Raw genomic sequence first — 19,066 nt, 5'->3', positions numbered from 1 at the left:
GTCTGCGTTCTTTAATGTGCGCATTGTCAGTAAACCACGCACAGAATAACGCACTGACTGCCGCTAATTTGCCCTGTTTAGTAAATCTGGCCCTAATGTAAATGCATGTAAGGAACCCCCTCTGCTGTGGTGTCGTAGTGTTTGTGTATGTATACAGGAGCAAGGACTCTTATATTGTCTTACGCTGACCTAGGCATGTACGGTTTCATATTTTGCCAACATTGCATGTGAGTTTTCAAGTGAGCGTTTAGTGTAACATTGAGAAGAGTCTACATTGTGGTGTCGGAACTGATCGAAGGACTTCTACAACTCGCATCTCAGCCTGTGAATCAGCAGAAGCAAACACCCACAGCACAATGTAAATAAATCCACATTATCGGGTGGACAGATAAATATCATCTTTAGCCAAGAAGACAGGAGGGAAGGCAGTGGAAGCCAGAGGAGAGACAAGTGTTGGATCTTTGAGAGTCTAGTTGACAGCATGTAGAGGGCTCGAGTAAATCCTGGGCTCAGAGGAGCCGCAGTGTGAAATAGAACAGCTTACACTCACACTGGGGGACTTCGGGACATCACATTCCTGCTTTCATCCATCCCTTTCTCTCCTTCTCTCTCTGTTGCGCTCTTTCCTCCCTCTCTCCCTTTCTCTCTGGGGCCATGCTGTGTCTCCTCTGATGCCCCATAAGAAGAGCAGTCACGGTCCATTGAGCTGCATGGACAGCAATTTGGTTGAGCTGCGCTCAAAGCTCAACTCATGAGTTTCTTTAGGAAGAGTGTGACAGCAGTGTGTGTGTGTGGCAAAAGGTTTAAGGTTGATGCTGAAATCTCAAACAATTTATTCCAGAGATTTTGCTGTATTTTAATGCTAAATTGCTAAAGCACTAGGTTTGATACTTCCCAATCGCTCTAAAGAAAGCTTTGCGCCACAGACGCGGCCCCCAAGCTAAAAGGACCCTCCGACTACGCATTCATATGGATATGTGCGTGTTTGAAGCACTTTTTGTGAAGCGCAAGCCTTTTTTTCAAATGTATGCATCCGTTTGAGTCTGGCATTGCTAGTTTAGCCGTGCATGCTAGCTCATTACCATGTCAATTTGGCGGGTTCCCTCAGCATAAGTTAGGATTTCAACTTTAACTCTGAAATTAATCAGGAATCACTCCCGCGGAGAACTTCATAAAGAGGAAATACAGCCTGCTGTGACTGAAACTTTGTTTCGAAGAGGGGAATTCATTTTACTGTGAGAATTTTTCATCTTTTATTCTTGTTGGTTTTGAATGAAAATCAGAGCTTTATTTGACCCAGCGTTGTTAACATTAGCTATTTCCTCAGTGTTTAGATGTCGACCTGGCGCTGTGATTGAATAAAGCCTGAGAGAGAGAGAGAGAGAGAGAGAGAGAGAGAGAGAGAGAGAGAGAGAGAGAGAGAGAGAGAGAGAGAGAGAGAGAGAGAGAGAGAGAGAGAGAGGTAGTTGAGGTTAAGATAAAGGCACAAGATTCCATTAAACTTGGATTCACTTCTTTAGTTTATATATTTAGCCGTTTAGTGAGTGATCTGATGAGTATTGATTCAGCAGAGTGGAATCATTGCTGCTGGGGCAGTCGGCCTGTTCACACAGCTAATCTTTCCATTTAAATTATACATCTCTTTTAGAGCGAGCGAGAGAGAGCGACGCTGTGTTTCAATGCCTTCCCATAAAAATTTTGACCACTATTTCTATGCATAATGAAAAAAAAAAGAATGAGGCCAGCGAAATTGTATTAGGTAATCAAATATTTAGAAAGATTAACTTGAGGTGTGCGCCGAATGAGACCGGGGCCACAGTCAATAGCAATCTTTATCCTCGCTCTTTCCGTGGTGTTTGTGCGCTCGCCGCATAGGTGAGACTTTTCGGCAAGCACTGCAGAAATATAAATATTTAAATCTGACTTTTAGCACCTTGGGCTGTTTTTCACTCTTTGTTTGAATGCGGTCGCTCGTGACTTGTGCCACGCTCCGGCGCGAAGCATTCTGGGCATTATTTTTTACCATGCCTAGTCTGAGTTTGGTTTTAATGTTCAATAAATGAGCCATATCCTTGCTTCTAGTTCACACACACACACACTGGCTCTCTGCAGTGCTGATTGGCAGTCATTGTGCTGGAGGGTGAAATATGACTCTAATGTGTTTATCTGTAAACTGTGCAGTGTGCGTTATAAAGTGCCATTCTCGCTCCATACGACACAGCTGATTACGACGGCCTCGCTTAGTTTAGCCCTCAAGATAGAGAGAAAATGCGGAAGAGGAACGACTCTATCACTCCTCTTTTCGGCCCGACGGCATCAAAGCGTGTCCGTTCGATCGCTCACTTCACATCAGCGCCACGGGCGGGTAACTATTTCAGGGCGCTCTGACCATTAAGGATGGTGCTCTGCATCGTAATAAAACAATGAAACAATTAAAGTGTGTGTATGGGCGCAGGAATTGCTTTTTAAACAGGTTTTTCATGCTTCGCCGGACTGGGAGGGTGACTCAATTCCACATCGCCGCCGCTAGTCTTACGAGAATAATCATATTATGGACTAATCGCTCACGCATGCTTGCATCGTATGCTTGACCAATCAAATTAACAAGTCATCAAAGTGAACTTCAGAGTAATTTGCTTTTCTGGTCCGCTAAGTCAGACTCCCTATCTGAGCCACACACACCCAGTGGGACGGAGGGGTACACTCTTGGGAGACCAACATGGGATTGGTGCCATCAGTAGCTTGTGGTGAAACACACACTCATAAGGAGCTAACCGTTCAGGTGTACAACTATGCAGAGCAATGATTTCCCTTGTGCTCGCACGCGAGTCTGTGTATTATAGGAGGAATTCGTGTCGGAGGGTTTAAAGCTGGATTTGTGGGTCGGAGGGGTCCGACTGAGCACATCTGTTGAGAATTAGAAATCGAAACCTATTTACAGAGCTTATGTACGTAAACTCGGCCTATGTGTTTGACATGAAATCGAAACCTTTTTCACTGACAATCTCTTTTTCGACTCCCTGGACTGAGGCATTACAGAATATGAGCCTGAGCCTGTTTACTGAAGCTCTCAACAGACAGACCCTAACAAGAGAGGAAGGCCAAGACCTGGAAAGAGAGACGGAGAGAGAGAAAGAGAGGGAAGGAAAGAGAATGATGGAAAAAGAGATTGGATATCATGCTCAAAGTGTGATTATTCTCTCTCTCTCTCTCTCTCTCTCTCTCTCTCTCTCTCTCTCTCTCTCTCTCTCTCTCCCTCCCTCTTCTCTCTATTTCTCTCCCGCTCTTTGTCCATCAGTGCTGGTCATGATTAGAATGAAATTGAATTACTGCAGGCATGAATTTACCTGGACCCTATGGCACTGCGATAGATAGATAGATAGATGGATAGATAGATAGATAGATAGATAGATAGATAGATAGATAGATAGATAGATAGATAGATAGATAGATAGATAGATAGATAGATAGATAGATAGATAGATAGATAGATAGATAGATAGATAGATAGATAGATAGTGAGGGAATCCGTTAAGGTTATTCTTAGGCAATAATGTATTATGGACTGCCATGACAGTCAAATAAATGTGAATTTGGGATTTAATTGAATGGCGAGATAAGAAATAGAAAAAGAAATGATAGACATACTAGAGAGAGAGAGAGAGAGAGAGAGAGAGAGAGAGAGAGAGGCTGAGGAAAAGACTGAAATGAGCCTTTCATCTGTCACGGGTCTGATATATAAATATATTGACCCGCTGTTTTTTTTTTTCTTTCTCGCCTTCGGCCACTTATGGTTCATATTAGCGCATCCGTCTCGCTTTTTTTGTTTACTTTCTATTTCTTTTCTTCTGTTCTAGTGCAACTGTGCTGAGTATTCATTTATGGAATTAGCTCTTTATATTTTTTCTTTAACCTTTGACCTTTCACAGGCTGAGAGATCTTTTTCTCTCTCACACGCCAATACAAACGTTTATAACATACTTTTTTTCATTTCAGTTTTAGTTTAGTCAATGGTTTTTGGTAGATGTATTTTTATTTAAATTTAATCATTTTCATTTTCTGTCTAAAAGAAGTTATTTAAGGAAAGTATCTCTTTTTTAAATGAAAAGTACTTTTAGTTTTAGGTTTGGTGTACAATAATTTTTATTATTACAACAATTACTACAATTTTTAATTAAAAAAAAAAATCATTTTATTAAGGAACCAACAGAAGGTTGGATCTAAATCAATCAAGTTACTTAATGAAACAAAGGAAAGAAAATTCATTTTTTATTAAATTTGTTTACCTTTTTTTTAATTCCTTAAAGGATTCCTTTTGGTTTTAGGTTTGGTGTGTAAGAAATATATTTATTACAAAAAGTACTGCAATAATTATTACTGTTATTTATTTTATTTTATTTTATATAATAAAAATAAAGAAATCGCTTATTTTAATGCTACTTCATCTCAGTTTTAGTTTAGATGAAGGTTTTGATAGATGTTGTATGTTTTAACATTACATTAAATTCTATAATTGACAATTCAATGTTGTTTTTATTTATTTATTAATTTTAATTTTAGTATGGATTTATTTTTACATCTAAAACATTAAAGTTATTTAAGGAAAGAAAGAAAGAAAACTTTTTTTTAAATTGATTTGTTTACCTTTTTTAATCCTTTTAATTTTAGGTTTGGTGTACAATATTATTATTAGAATAATTACTGCCATATTTATTACAGTTATTATTCATTTAATTTGATTTGCTAACTTTTTAAATAAAAGATTCCTGGTAACACTTTCTATGAAGCCTGTATTTATAATACATTATAAGGGTATTCTTAAGGCGTTATAATACATTTATAATGCATTATAAAAAACCTTATAATATGTTGTATCATCTTATGAGTATTCATAAGATCAGTTTTAATGTATTATAATGTTTTACTTATTTGTGGTTATAGCTTTTAAGAGTATGATTACCTCCTCCATAGTTATAACGTATTATAAGTCTCATATCTTGCCATGTTTCTCATGTCACTTTACTTAAAGCATACAAAGACCACTTATAAGTAATTATAATAATATTTCTCAAAGAGCCATACGATCAGGTATCAGATGAGATAAATGTGTTTGTATATTGTATTATCAGTTTGATTATTTGGATGGTATATCCTTCAGACAGCTTTTGATAAGTAACTCTGCAACTGCATGTCAGCTAACAGTAATTATTATTAGTAGTATGCAAAATATATGCTAACACTGTATTTTGTTGGTTCCCCAAATGGCAAACTGATTATAAGTAACTTTGCAAGTACATGAACCTACTACCTAGCCTAACCTTAACCTAAGTCTACTACTACTCTAAGGAGTGTTAGTTGACATGTAGTTGAAAAGTTGCTTATAGTCAGTAGAATAAGGGGACCATATATTAATAAAACATAATATAAATGAAAAAATAAATGTAATATGATATAGTCCATTATAAATTAGATAGATTAAATGGCATCCATTGAGTGTTATAAATAATCATAATCTTAATAGTTATAACCTCAAATACTCAAGTATTATAATGTATTATAATTGTTGTTACGAGTATTAATGAGATGATATAACATATTATAAATTGTATTATAATGCATTATGCATTCATTATAATGCCTTAGAAATACTCTCATAATGTATTATAAATAGGGGCTTCATAGAAAGTGTTACCAGATTCCTTTTAATTTTAGGTTTGGTGCACTACAATTATTATTATTACAATGATTACTACCATAATTATTACAATTATTTATTTTTTGACACTGTATTTTTTTTTATTTGATGCTGTACTTTTTATTAAATTCTATAAATGTTGTTTTGTTTTTATTAATTTTTTAAAAAGAAAACGTTTTTTAATTTGATTTGTTTATCTTAAAAAATGTATTTTAGTTTTACATTTAGTGTACAATAATTATTATTAATAATATATTATTATTATTACAATAATCATATTGTTGTTTAATTTTATTTAATAAAAAATAGAAATAAAGAAATAATTTTAAAACTACTAAAAATGTACATTTTAGTTTAGGTAATAGTTTTGATAGTTGTTATATGTTTTGGCATTATATTAAATTCTTTAAATGTTTTTATTGATTTTTTTTATTTTAGTAAGGAATGAACAGAATGATTGATTTTTACATCTAAAATAATCTAAAAGTTATTTAAAGAAAGGAAGAAAGAAAACTTTTTTTAATCTGATTTGTTTACCTTTTTTAAAAAAAATAAAGGATTCATTTTAGTTTGGTGTACAATAATACTCTGATCTATATAGGCATATTGGTTTGATCTTTTCCCAGAAGTTAGTTATAAGCCCATAATGTGTGACATTTTCATGCCGAAGGCAGTCTCCCAGCATCATCTTGTGAATTACATCTATGTGCATGTATTACTGTGCTGAAAGATATACTATCAAAATTACCATAAACACACAGAAGAAACTTCTCATTTAAATATGCCATCCTCATGAATATTTGATTAGATTCTAGAGCACCTTCTTAGTTTCCTTCTTACGGGTGTGAATTCAGGCGACTGTGGCGTGCTGGAGCCGGAATGGCCTCGTCTGCATATGATTCCAACTGTAGAATGGAAAGCCGGCATGCCAGGATTCAAGCTTCAGTGCTTCTTGTTCATCTCTCAGTGATGGCTCAGCAGCGATGACATTGCTTGCTTCGTCATTGCCGAAGATCTCATCCAGCACGTAACAGCGAGAGCCCTGAGGAACAGATGAGAACCTCATAATCAGCGCAATGGACACAGATCATCATTATGGCCCTTCTAATGTTTCGCCTGAGCTTTTGTGTCTGATAGATTGGAGCCGCATACTCTGAAAATGTGAAAAAGAGAAGATAATGCCCGCCTGTGCTTACAGTTAGAGGACGTCTGTGTGTTTATGTGTCCGTTGGTAAATTATTCACCATCCCACCACATGCTGTTCTTTTGAATTGGGGTCTTTTTAAAACACCGTAGCACAGGGCTCTCAGATTAGCTCTCAAAAACAGTTACAGCAATGCAATTGAATTTTACCTGGTTACAGATACCAAAAATTATTCAGACACCAGATATACTTTTTCATATTTTTTTACTAGTGGATGCAGGACACTATAGTTAATTTATGTAAATGAGGATAGAAAAAAATAAAGTAAATGGTGATGTATCATACCCAAAAATTCTTCATACAGTGGACTACAGGTAAAACTGATAAAAATCTGGGACCAAAAATTATTTAGACACTTTGACCTGACCATTTGCTCAAGTGATTTTTCTGTATTGCTAATGTGACCTTTTTACACCACAGACTGAACAAAATTAAGAATTGCCAATGAATAATTGGTCAATGAAGAATTGTTAATTGTGTAAATATTGTCATACTAACAGTTGTCTGCATTTTTGGTTGATTGTAATCCATTAAATACCTTTCTATCAAAGTCATCTGACATTATCAAGACATATTTTATTACCATTTTCTAAACCATAGCGAATGTGCTAATGTTAGAAATGTTGAAGGTGTCTGAATAAATTTTGGTTTGACTGAAAAAAAAACTGAAGTTATAAATAAACACAGTTATAAATAAACAATGTTACTAAAGACGTTATACTGTCAATAAAATGCCACATTTCTATAATTTATTATAATTTATTCATTTTATTTTTTAGTTAATCTGAATGGATGCGCAGCACACCTGAATTTGAGGTGTGCTGTTACATACCATTCAGAATTGACGCACCACATGTAAACAATATTCTTTGTTGTATTTCCTGTCAAAATAGCGGAGTTCCTTTTGAATTCTCGTGTTTTTAAAGGAACACTCCACTTTTTTGGAAATAGGCTCATTCTCCAACTCCCCCCAAGATAATAAATTGAGTTTTTCCATTTTGAAATCCATTCAGCCGTTCTCCTGTTCTGGTGATATCACTTTTAGCATAGCTTATCGGTTGGAGAATGAGCCTATTTCCAAAAAAAGTGGAGTGTTCCTTTAAGTACTGCCGGTTTCTCCGGTAGTAGGCGGAACTAATACGCAAACGGCAATCTCATTGGCTGGCGCTCACCAATTATCATCCCTGTTTTGATTTTAGCAAATCTGTTCGAGCGAACGCAGACAACGTTATTAATATTCATGAACCCAGAATCTCATTAATCCTTAGTGTGTTTTATATTGTTAGTAGTAGTATTCGTAGTAGTTTTGTTATCTTATCAGTATTATTTTAAGTTTTTTTTACCCTTTTTATAGAAACACTAAATGACAAATAATATTATAAGCACCACCACCAGTCTTGTCAACATGACAAATATACATTCATACATGGTTATTGTTGATAGATATTTAATATTAGTCTAGTGCGTAAACAAAACAAAACAAAACAAAACAAAACAAAACAAAAAAGACTAGCCAATGGCAATTCTGTTGCTAAGGTGTCCGTAGAGAGTTGATGATATTTACAGTCATTTAACAATTTGAATTTGATAGTCTCTCACTTTTATAGTAATAATTTATTCTATTTAGCGTCCATTTCGTTCATTTTACATATTTAATATTGGGGACATCCAGGTTATTTTACATATTTTAACTTTTTTTTTTAAGTAACAATAGTTACTTTTCCTGTTAATTAGTTACTTTTATAATAATGTAACTCAGTTACTGTTTGTGAGAATTGGTAACTATAACTAATTACTTTTTTTAAAGTAAAATACCTAACACTGGGTATAATGCACACAAAAAATACAATTCTATTATCATTTGTGATGTAAATCCCATCGACAGTCATTTTATAAGAAAAAATACAATGGGAACCAAATCTTTTTGGTTACCAATATTCTTTAAAATATCTTCATTTGTGTTTAGAGAAAGCCATGCAGGTTTTAAACAACACAAGTGTGAGTAAATGATGACAGAATTCTTTGGAAAAACTCTCCCTTTAGGAGAACTGTGGGATAGCATTAAAAGCCAAACCAAATTGTGCCAAAGATGTGACTCACCCATGGGCCTAAGATGGCTGAGAAAAGAAATGGGAAGAGAACCTGACCTTGTTGCAGCTCACCGTCTCCTTTCCTTCACCCACAAGTGAGAGTCGTCCTTTATTGCACCAAATCTATTTATGATAGATTGTAGTCTGGAATTATTTACGACAAAGGAAGTCTGGACATTTGTAGAGAATCCGTCCTCCAGACATCCACATACCCATCCTCACTTCAACACAAAGGGCAGTTTTCCACTTCAGGAGATGAAGTTCGTAATGACCTCCGGACACACATCAACAGCTGCCCCGCTTTTCCAGCCCATGTACACACAAAGACACACTCGTTCGTTCTCTGAAAGGGAACTGTATTGTTAGGGGAGCTATTCTAATTAGAGTTAATTACCGCAGACTCTCTCCTCTCTGTGGTAAAGTGAGCGTTCTGTCACACGACTGTAATGGAGACGGAAATAGAAACCGTCGACTGGGAGACAGAATGTTTGAAGGGGATTTAGATAGTGAGAGTTTGTGTGCGAGCTCCTGTGATGTTGTGTCTCAGGTGCAGGGTCTCGTTTTACCACATCAGGATTAGTAGAATCATTGTCTGTCACTTTGACAGACTGGTTTGTACATTTTCCATCGTGATCTATTTTTACGCGTCAGTAAATCGTTGTAATGCTTGTATGTAATGACATTTTTAATGTGACATTTGATATCAAGAGCTCTTTTGCTTTTCCAAAGCTCTGTGTTCTTGATATTTTCTGTTTATTTTCTCTTACAATTCCTTTTCTATCAGTTCCTTGCTCAATACTTTATGACCTCTAAACATATGTATGGCTTTTCTGTCATGGTAAACTTGCTCAGTAGCTCACCCGGTACAGCATTCGAAGCGAACAAAAATATATGGTTCCTTCAGCAAATATATTTTAATCTTACATTTTTCTGGCCTGGATTACACGTTGGTGGTATACTATTTTTAAATGTAATAGAGCTTTAACCTTGTAGCTGACAACTACTCACCAGACAACCAACTTCCAGAATGAAAATGTCATTCAAGATTTTAGTCAAAAAGAAATTACGTTTTTTGAGAAAAACATTACAGGATTTTTCTCCGTATAGTGGACTTCAATGGGGTTAAATGGGTTGAAGGTCCAAATTGCAGTTTCAGTGCAGCTTCAAAAGGCTCTACACGATTCAAGCCGAGAAATAAGGGTCTTATCTAGCAAAATGATCAGTCATTTCACACTTTTTAACCACAAATGCTCATGTTGCAGTAGCGCGACTTTACGCATTACGTAGTCATGTTGGAAAGGTCACGTGTCACGTAGGCAAAAGTACCGACCAGTTTTAAAAGCAAAAATGTAAAGCCCTTTACAACTGCATTGAAACTGCAATTTGGCCCTTTAACCCGTTAGCTTCCATTGAAGTCCACTATATGGAGAAAAATCCTGGAATGTTTTCCTCAAAAACTTTCATTTCTTTTTGACTGAGAAAGAAAGACATGAACATCTTGAATGACATGGGGTGAGTAAATTATCGGGAAATTTGTATTCTGGAAGTTAACTTATCCTGTAATAAAGCAAAAAAAAAAAAAAAAAAAAACTAAACATGCTTTTAGCTTGTTCAGTTTTCCACTCACTGGACATTTCACAAAATGTTGCCACAGGCATGTGGACAACACTTTAAAACTTTATTTTCGTCACCTTTAATTCCTGTTTTAACTGTGAGAATGTTTGCTAGTTGCACTGGACTAGATTTTTTTATTGGGTCAAAATGACCGAAAGCATGTTTTTCAAATTCGATAAATGACTGAAAATTGGTCACATTGGTTTTGCTGGATTTCCTACAAATCAGGCTTTCTGAGAGACAGAGGGAGGGAGATAGAAAGCAGCCAAGAGAAGGAGGGAGCTGATGAGAGAGAAACAGATTGAGGGAAACTGAGAGAGGAAGGCTGGGAGAGATGAAGGGTCAGTCCAAGGAGATAAGGAGGGAGTTAAATGAGAAATGCACAGAGGAAAAACAGATATTTTACATATGGCCTGGTGACAGCTCAGAGGGAGGGAGAGAAAGAAAGGACAAAATGAAAAAATAACAGCTAAGATATTTAAAAAAAAAAAGAAGTGAAATAGTAAGAATTGAGCAAACAAGGATACAGGAAAGGGACAGACTGCATAAAAAGGAGAAGTAATTATATGACCCTTACAAAGAGCACTGTGCCACAATGACTTTATCAGGCATCCTATAAAGAATACATTATCAGGTAAACTAGAAAGTGTGCTTTATGTTGTTTTATTGAAGTCAGAAATATTATTTAGAAGGGTTGAATCCACCTGATACAATAGGTTACACCAACTAAGGACATTTTAAGTCAAATCAGGTAAAATGAGTGCCTATCCATCTTATTTTTCCTGTAAGAGTGGTCATGGCCACTTGTACATTTTGGGGTTCAGGATTCCGGTCACATCCATAATTATTTTTAGCTGTACAAAACAGCTCGTTTTCCTGCTTGATGTTGCAAATTAGTGTGTCTTACCATATTATTTTAATATATTATCATAATTATGAACACACTGGTTTGTAGCACAAACTGTTTTACTGTTTACTGCGTGTTGTTATTCTTCTTGCTATTTCCGTATAGCAGCTAATGAACCAGAAGTCTAGAATAAAGTGTTTAAAGTTGCAATTGCACATTTTTAATTTCAGTAAAGTTCAGTGTGGTAATACTATGGTACTTTTGGATTTAATGTACCATGGTATGAAGTGGTAGTAGTTAGTAGTAGGGATACGAGTATTCCATAGGAATACTGTTATTTATTAAAGACTAAAATTCTTGTAATCTTTCTTTTATTTACAACTTTTTTTTACAGTATATTATAGAGGCTATTAGAGTATCTGTACATGGAGGTGAAGGGGTTTGATTCTAATGTGAAAATATATTACTATTGTAAAATCTGTATCTAAAATAAATAAAAATAGCTTGTTTAAAGAAATGAAAGTATGAAATCAATTGTTTTGAATGCTACAAGTCTACTTAGGCAGACATATAGCAGATGCTTTTATCCAAAGCGACTTAAAAATGAGGGCAATAGAAGCAAAACCAACAAAAATCGCAGTAAACGTAGCAAGGTTTCTTTTATAATAAATACAAGGAAAATAATACAAATAGAATATTGAGAGAATAGAGAATTAGTGATAGAAGGTCATTTTTTAATAGTAAATAAAAAGAAAACCAAGTCGAAAGGATAGAAAAAAACAGAGAACATCAGTGTTAGAGGATTCTTTTTTATAAAAAATAAAAAGATAAAAAGAAAACAAGTTGAACAGAAATGCATTTTGAAATCTGTTAAATATAGTTTAACAGAATTATACAGAAATTTAAATGTGACCCTGGACCACAAAACCAGTCATAAGCGTCATTTTTTTTTTTTTTTTTTACATCATCTGATGTATCTGATCTGATCAATTTCCATTGATGTATGGGGTTGTTAGGATAGGACAATACCTGGCCAAAATACTATTTGGAAATCTGAGGGTGCAAAAAAACCTAAATATTGAGAAAATCGCCTTTAAAATTGTCCAAAAGAAGTTCTTAGCAATGCATATTACTAATCATAAATTAAGTTTTAATATATTTAAAGTAGGAAATATTTTTTCATGAAACTTGATCTTTAGTTAATATCCTAATGATTTTTGGCATAAAAGAAAATCGATAATTATGACCTATAGAATGTATTTTTGGCTATTGCTACAAATATACCCATGCTACTTAAGACTGGGTCACATATTTACATTTATATTCACATTTAGTCATTTAGCAGATGCTTTTATCCAAAGCGACTTACAAATGAGGACAACAGAAGCAATCAAAACCAACAAAAGTGCTGTGACAATTCTTGGTTAGTCTAACGCAGTAAACGTGGCAAGGTTTCTTTTATAACAAATAAAAAGAAAACAAGTAGATAGAATATAAAGAGAATAGAGAATGCTAGTGTTAGAGGGTCCTTTTTATAATAAATAAAATAAAACAAGTCGAAAGAATAGAAAAAGAACAGAGACCACTGGTGTTAGAACAGAAATGTATTTTGATATGCATTTGTAAATCTGTTAAAATGAGTTTAACAGAATTATACAGAAATATAAATGTGACCCTGGACCACAAAACCAGTCATAAGAGTAAATTGTTTTAATATTGAGTTTTATACATAATCTGAAAGCTGAATAAATAAGTGTTCCTTTGATTGAGATACAACTATTTGAAAATCTGGAATCTGAGGGTGCAAAAAAAATATCTAAATATTGAAAATCTCTTTTAAAGTTCTTAGCAATGCATATTACTAATCAAAAACTAAGTTTTGATATATTTAAGGTAGGAAATGTACAAAATACATTCACGGAACATGATCTTTATTTAATATCCTGATTTTTGCCATAAAAGAATAATCAATAATTTTGACCCATACAATGTATTGTTGGCTATTGCTACACATATACCTGTGAGTAAGACTAGTAAGGTTTTGTGGTCCAGGGTCACAAATGTAAAATCAACAACAACAAAAATGCATGCATATTTAAATATACACTATTGAATGTTACTGGAAAAAATCTATATTGTACAGATATGGTATAGCTACAGTCAAGCCCGGAATTATTAATTCCCCTGACAAATTCTGACATAAAGTTTCTTTTATTCAACCAGCAAGTTTTTTTTGCTTAGAAATGAGACAGATATCTCCCAGAAGATAATAAGACGATGTACAAGAGGCATAATTGTGGAAAAATATTATTACTCATCTTTTATTTACATTTGAACAAAAAGTTGCATGTCCAAAATTACTACCCTTCTCAATAATCAATAGAAAAGCCTTAATTGCCTATTACAGCAATCAAACGCTTCCTATAATTGCTGACCAGCTTTTTGCATGTCTCCATGGGTATTTTTGCCCATTCATCTTTGGTGATGAGCTCCAACTCTTTCAGTTTGGAGGGTTTTCTTGCCATCACCCTGACCTTTAGCTCCCTCCACATATTTTTTGAATTGGATTTAAAGGTCCCATATTGTACACATTTCTGGAGGTTTATTTTAGTTGTTGATGTCCTTAAGAATATATATTTGCGGTATAAGTGCCAAAATCCATCTCAATATATTTTTACAGCTCCTTTTTTAGGAGCTCTGTCAGAAACAGGCCCATCTAATTAATATTCATGAGCCTCTCTTCTGATTGGCCTGTTGTTTTCTGAGTGATGCACAGCCAGGCCAACCACAAGTAACTACGGTCATGTATGCTGTAGCCTAGCCCAGAGCCTAGCCTGCTGTGGCTTGGTGGTACTCAACAGGATATTTCAGAATGAATTTTTTTTTCTTTTTCAAACACAGAATGCAATAAGCTATATAACTGTTGCTTTAGTAAAGCCCCTTTCACAATGCGCGCTGATTCCGGAAAATTACGGGAACGAGCACTGTGTGAACAAAAGCCAGAACCAAATGCCATAAAGGCAGTGTTGTAGTGATGATGCATGTTACCCTGCGACTCTTCACGACGGGAAAAAATACGTGCAAAGTGGAATGAACGGAGCTCCTCATATCAGCACTGAAGCACAGATTGTTCATCAGGTTAGTTTCAGTTTAGTGAAATGTACGCGTTGCATTACACCTCACTTCCAAATGTCACATGTCTTTGCGGGTTGTGTGTAAAGCACGCACAGATTCCGGAAAACAACAATGAATGAACTAAATTAAACAATTCCGGAACAAATCATGGGACACATTATCCGTGTATTTACCGGAATGGCTGTGTGAAAGAGGCTGAAGTTGATGTGCCACTGGTCTCTTATATTCACGTTGTTCTGAAGCCTGTGCAATGATGTAGTTTCGACATCTATCGACTGAACAGGGTTTTCTCGACTTGTTTCCGTGTTGTTGTTGCTTAGCAATAGCATATACGCGATGTTGTCGGGGTTTCACAAAAGAAGGGTGGGACGGTGGTTGGTGCTCGGGGTGGTGACTGAAGGCAATGACTGAGTTGATCGGATCTCACATTTTTAGGGAAGTCACAGCGGCTCGTGAAAAGGAACAGCTGCTTTAAGCAGGCTGTGTGCAGTTTACTGTGGATTGACTGTTTTGAAACTTATATGGTAGTTACATAACCCCTAGACCTCAGTTGTCATGAAAAAAGCCAGGAAATTTTGATTTTGACAATATGGGACCTTTAAGTCCAGCGCCACTGCAAAACGTTAATGTTTTTGTCTGCTAACCATTTCTTCACCACTTTTGCTGTGTGTTTTGGGTTGTTGTCATTCTGAAATGTCCACTGGTGCCCAAGGCCAAGTTTCTCTGCGGACTGCCTGTTGTTGTTGTTGAGAATTGTGATGTATTGCTCATTTTTCATGGTGCCGTTAACTGTGATTAGGTTCCCTGGTCCACCGGCTGAAAAACACCCCCAAAACATTAGGTTCCCACCACCATGCTTGACATTTGGGATGGTGTTCTTAGGGTTGAAGTCTTCTCCTTTTTTACGCCAAATGAAGGCTACAGAATCTGGCCAAACAATTCAATTTTTGTTTCATCTGACAATAAAACAGAAGACCAGAAGTCTTCTTCTTTGCCCAGATGAGCATTTGCAAAGGCCAAGCGGGGTTTTGTGTGCCTTATCTGGAGAAGTGGTGTCCTCCTTGGTCTGCATCCATGGAACCCAGCGGTGTGCAGTGTCCGTTGGACTGTCTGCCTTGAGATGTTGCCACCAGCAGAGCCCAGATTCATCAGGATGGCCTTGGTGGTGATCCTTGGATTCTTTTTTACCTCTCTCACTATCCTCCTGGCCAGCACAGATGTCACTTTTGGCTTCTGACCACGTCCTCTGAGATTTTTCACAGTGCGTAACGTCTTGTATTTTTTTATAATATTTTGCACTGTAGCCACTGGAACTTCAAAACATTTAGATATGGTCTTATAGCCCTTTCCTGACTTGTGAGCAGCCACAATGCGCAGCCGCAGGTCCTCAGTGAGCTCCTTTGTCTTAGCCATGACTGTCCACAAACCAACAGCAGAGAGCTTCTGTTTTTCACCTGTTGAATTGATTAAAACAGTTGTTCCCAATGAATCAGGGTAATTAAGATGCTTTAGAACAGCTTGGACTATTTGGAATGGTACAGAACTTTGGATTTTCCACTGTTTTTGGACTGTGACAGTTTGCAAAGGGTATGAATAATTTTGGACATGCCACTTTTTGTTCAAATGTAAATAAAAGCTGAGAAATATGTTTTTCCACAATGATGCCTCTTGTACATCATCTTATTATCTTTTGGGAGAAGCCTGTGTCATTTCCAGTCTTGCTGGTTGAATAAAAGTAACTTAAAGTCAGAATTTGCCATGGGGGTATGAATAATTTCAGGCTTGACTGTATATTGTGCATCCCTCCAGAGTAGATCATATAGTAGCATGATGGTTTTTTCTGAAAGTGTATAAAAATTGAGTGATGACACTGATGAAGGAAAGTGTCATTATGAGTGATGAGAAAAGATGAGTATGATTTATACTGGAGGAGTAAAAGCAAAATGTCACAGTTGTTGGCACACAGAGAAAAAAAATGAATAGACGGTATATCATCTGTGTGTGTTTGTGTTTATATGTGTGTGCTGTTAGTGCCATACGGCCATATCGGTAACACTTTACAATAAGGGTACATGAATAATCATGTACTAATGCCTAAATTAATACTTAATTCATCACCTACTAATGATTATTCAAGGAATTAACTAATTATGAACTAACAGAGGGCTATCCATAACTACAACTGGAGTCATACGGATTCATGGATGAAAAACGGCAGCCTTAACTACATGTTAGTACATGTTTGATAGTTAATGCATTAATTAACATTTATGGGTAAACTAAATCTTTAGGAAAGAATGAGAAATACTCTGGCTTTGAAATTAATTTAAGTTATTTAATACTATCATAATTTGAGCATTTGACATCTTCAGCTTTGTCTTAAACATTATTGGGTGTCAAAGGATTAGTTGATCCTCTTCATCATGTAGAAAATACTAAAAACACTAATGACTGATCTTGTCTGTTTTATGTTCTCCTCTTTCCCTTTAAACTCACCCTATTGATTTATACACAGAATAATTAAAAATAAAAACCCAAAACCCACAAAGAACATTTGTAGAACAATTCCTAAAGAAATGCTCAAACTAGAAAGAGTTCACTCTCCATCCAGACAGAGCCGTGAAGATCCTGCACCTCCGCTCTCTGACTTCTTGAAAATCCACACGGCATCTTGGCACAGCATAACCAGGCTGATACTCACTGTGTTAGTACATGTGTATTTGATAGGAAGTATATCATAAATCATGAGCTGAGTTTAGTGAGTAGTTAAGAGTGAATTCATTATGATTGGGCCCTCTCAAGTAAAGTCATGTCAAAATCAACATAAACAAGCCATTAGTTAATGTTAGTGCATGGGTAGTTAAGAGTGAATTCATTATGATTGGGCCCTCTCAAGTAAAGTCATGTCAAAATCAACATAAACAAGCCATTAGTTAATGTTAGTGCATGGGTAGTTAAGAGTGAATTCATTATGATTGGGCCCTCTCAAGTAAAGTCATGTCAAAATCAACCTTAACTAGCCATTAGTTAATGTTAGTGCATGGGTAGTTAATAATAAGTTATTAATGATGAAGTGACACAATGACACATTAACAAATCATCAAATTACATAACATTAAACATGCTGTAAGAGTGTCCCTGTTCATTTATACCACCAGTACAACAAACAGTGTTTTTTTAAGTCACTTTATTTTTCATTGACATAATTTCACATATATGGACTCAAAAGAAAGTCCAAACATAATGTTACTTCTAAAGACACACAGAAGGTTAAATATTTAGCTACCAAAAACGTTTAATTAACGTGTATAAATAAATAATAATAAAAAACGCAGATGCAAACATGCCTTTAATCCGGTTTACAAAAGCAGATAAAAAAAAATCGACATTACCGAAACAACAAACCTTAAGCGCTGAGCGAGTGCCTAGAGTACGCCACTAATTAGTGTCCCACTTGAAACAAACCTTACATTCTGTAGTCCCCTTTATTTGAAATTATTAAAATTATTGTTCGTTGAAAGTATTAGTGCCATTAATTAGACAGATACATTAAACCAAATTTAGAAAATAGACCAATAGCTAATACTTTCAATGATCAATAATTAAACCATTTCAAATAAACGGAACTACAGTATGTAAGGTTGTTTCTGGAGGGACACTCATTAGTGGCGCACTCTAGGCACTCGCTCGGTGCGTAAGGTTTGTTTCGGTAATGCCATTTTAATTTATTTTAATTAATGTCGTCTGCTTTTGTAAACCAAATCAAAGTTATGTTTGGATCTGCATCTGCATCTGCATTTCTTTTGTGTGGAAAGTTAGGCACATTAAATAACAGCATGGTTTTGAGCTTCTGGACATAAAATATTTGACCTTCTGTGTGTCTTTAGAGGTAACATTATGTTTGGACTTTCTTTTGAGTCCATATATGTGAAATTATGTAAATTGTTAGTTGTACTGGTGGTGTAAATGAACAAGGAGGACACTCTTACTGCATGTTTAATGTTTAATATTTATTCATCTGCACATTGTCTTGCCCATAACTGCACATTCCATTTTTTTAAATATTTATTATATTCTATTCCTATTTCTAATATTTTACGGTTATTTTTTATTGTATATTTGTACATAATGCAAATTTCTTTTTACAACTAAAGTTAATCTTATTATATTCTAATTTGTTTAATTATCTTATTTCTCATTCTATACTAAAACTTCCTTATAAAATGTATGGGTTATTAGCAGTCGTATAAGCATTTTATATCACTTTATATGATACTGTGTATGACTGTGTATGTGACAAATAAAATTTTAATTTGGTATGTAATTTGATGATTTGTTAATGTGTCACTTCATTACTAACTCATTATTTACTACCCATGCACTAACATTAACTAATGGCTTGTTTATGTTGATTTTGACATGACTTTACTTGAGAGGGCCCAATCATAATGAATTCACTCTTAACTACCCATGCACTAACA

This window comes from Garra rufa, chromosome 9, assembly GCF_049309525.1.
Source record: "Garra rufa chromosome 9, GarRuf1.0, whole genome shotgun sequence".
In the NCBI taxonomy this organism is placed as follows: domain Eukaryota; kingdom Metazoa; phylum Chordata; class Actinopteri; order Cypriniformes; family Cyprinidae; genus Garra; species Garra rufa.
Note: the sequence above shows the minus strand (reverse complement) of the source record.